Source organism: Malaclemys terrapin, chromosome 15 (genome assembly GCF_027887155.1).
Source record: "Malaclemys terrapin pileata isolate rMalTer1 chromosome 15, rMalTer1.hap1, whole genome shotgun sequence".
In the NCBI taxonomy this organism is placed as follows: Eukaryota; Metazoa; Chordata; order Testudines; family Emydidae; genus Malaclemys; species Malaclemys terrapin.
In genome coordinates, this window is record NC_071519.1 from 15,355,510 (window position 1) to 15,358,009 (window position 2,500).

General features: G+C 75.0%; 1 non-coding gene across 1 annotated transcript; it reads right to left on the reverse strand.

The window, feature by feature from the left end:
• Nucleotides 1–2,094: 2,094 nt before the first annotated feature.
• LOC128823812 (5S ribosomal RNA) lies at nt 2,095–2,213 on the reverse strand. Its single transcript, XR_008442047.1, has one exon. It is a non-coding gene; the product is annotated as a 5S ribosomal RNA (ribosomal RNA).
• Nucleotides 2,214–2,500: the final 287 nt, after the last annotated feature.

Genomic DNA, 2,500 nt, shown 5'->3' on the forward strand with positions numbered 1-2,500 from the left:
GCAGAGAGGCGGCCTCTGAGGCAGGGTAGCGGAGCGCCGAGGCTGGGGAGTGGGGAGCAGGAGCCGTGGGGTGGGGTGGGGGGCGTTCAGGACAACAGGTCAAGCCCCGGGAAGCGGCTGTCAAATGTTCAAAGTCCCCACCGGGACAACAGGTCAAGCCCTGGGAGGCGGCTGCCAAATGTTCAAAGTCCCCACCGGGACAACAGGTCAAGCCCCGGGAAGCGGCTGTAAAATTTTCAAAGTCCCCGTTCCGCCACCAGGTCAACCCGCTGAATCTACCGGGTTGACCTGGCGGCCGGTTTGCTTTCCGGCCACCAGGTCAACCCAACGGATTCGACGGGTTGACCTGGTGGCCGGTTTCCTTTCCGGCCCGGGTGTCACCCCACTCCGAGGGCTGCGCGGCAGCGGTCCTGAGGACCACAGAGGGGGGGCTTAATAGTCGAGAGGGAGCAGGTCCGGGGAAGGCTTAGCAGTCTTCCCCCGGGCGGTCCGTTGGGGGAGGCTTAGCAGTCGTCCCCAGGGCGGTCCGGGGGTGGGGGGAGGCCTCACAGTCGTCCCTCGGAGAGCCGGGTCGGCGGCGGTGGCGGGCGTCAGGCTTTACGTCCAGCCTCCGGAAGGTGCGCGTCCTCGGAGGCGATGCAGGCGCCGCAAAGGGGCAGCCTCCGAGGCAGGGAGCGGAGCACCGAGGCTGGGGAGAGGGGAGCAGGAGCCGGGGGCTGGGGGGGGTGGGGTGGGGGGGGGGGCGTTCAGGACAAGCGGTCAAGCCCCGGGGAGCAGCTGTCAAATGTTCCAAGTCCCCACTCGGCCACCAGGTCCACCCCAGTCTAGCAATGGGGTTGACCTGGCTGATGGCCGGTTAGTGTCAAGGTAAACTCACCGTCGTCCACAGGAGGGCAGCTCTCAGGCCGTCCGGCTGCGGCTGACTCTGGGGCGGTGCCCGGTCCCGGCAGCGAGGGGCGGGGGGGGGGCGCGGAGCGACACGGAGCTAACCGGCCCCCGGGGCCGGGGGCGCCTCCCGCGACTTTGGGGGCCGCGGGTCGTCAGTGGCGTGCAGGCCGGGCCTCTCCCGGGGGATTCGGGGGGGGGGGGGGGGCGGTCCTGCGGGCCGGGCGCAGGGGGCTCGAGCGAGCCCGGGCCGGTCCGCCCCGGGGCCGGGGTCTCCGCCTGCGGCTCGGGGGGGCGCGGGTCGTCGGGGGAGGAAGCCCGGGGGAGCTGCACGCCGGCCTGCCAGGCCAGGCCAGGCCTGGCCTGGGTGGCCGCGGGGGGATTCGGGGCGGTCCCGCGAGCCGGCGGCCGGGCGCAGGGGGTCCGAGCGCGTCCGAGCGAGTCCGTCCCGGCCCCGGGGTCTCCCCCTGCGGCTCTGGGGGGCCGTGGGTCCCCGCTGGCGGAAGCCGCTGGGCGCTGGACACCCGCCGTCCGTCCCGCCTGGCCAGGCCTGGCCTGGGTGGCCGCGGGGCGGGGGATTCGGGGCGGTCCCGCGAGCCGGCGGCCGGGCGCAGGGGGTCCGAGCGCGTCCGAGCGAGTCCGTCCCGGCCCCGGGGTGTCCCCCTGCGGCTCTGGGGGCCGTGGGTCCCCGCTGGAGGAAGCCGCTGGGCGCTGGACACCCGCCGTCCGTCCCGCCTGGCCAGGCCTGGCCTGGGTGGCCGCGGGGGGATTCGGGGCGGTCCCGCGAGCCGGCGCCCGGGCGCAGGGGGTCCGAGCGAGTCCGTCCCGGGCCCGGGGCCTCCCCCTGCGGCTTTGGGGGCCGTGGGTCCCCGCTGGCGGAAGCCGCTGGGCGCTGGACACCCGCCGTCCGTCCCGCCTGGCCAGGCCTGGCCTGGGTGGCCGCGGGGCGGGGGGATTCGGGGCGGTCCTGCGGGCCGGCGGCCGGGAGGGTCCGGGCCAGTCCGCCCCATGCCCGGGGTCTCCCCCAGCGGCTTCGGTGGGTCCTCCGCGGAGGAAGCCGGGTGGGGAGCCGGACCCCAGGCGCCCAGACCCGCGACCTGCGGCCGCGACCTCCGACTCGGCAGGAGCGACGAGGGGCTTTCCGGCCCGTCCCCCCCCTCTCCTTCCTCCCCAGAAAAGGAGAGAGAGCTGGCTCGGACCGGGAAAAGCTGCCTACGGCACCTGGGATTCCCAGGCGGTCACCCATCCAAGTACTAGCCAGGCCCGGGACGGTTTACCTTCCGAGATCGGACGGGATCGGGGGCGTTCGGTCCGGTATGGCCGTAGGCACCCGGCCCCCGCGCCTCCTCGCCCGCTTTCCCCTGCCGACGCCCGGGCCTGCCGCACGGTGAGCCCCGGTCGGACTGCCCCCCTGCGGCAGGGCCCCCGTCTCTCGCGGGCCCGGTCCTTTTTTCCTTCTCGAGCTCCGGGGCCCGGGCTGGCCGCCAGAGCCCCTCCGCCCGCCCGCCCTCCCCGGCGTCGGGGAAAATATTGTCCCGGACATCCAGTGCGCCCTGATCCTGTCAGCCGGGGGGGGGGGTGGGTGGGTGGGGGGCAGTCCCTCGCTGCGGCCGGG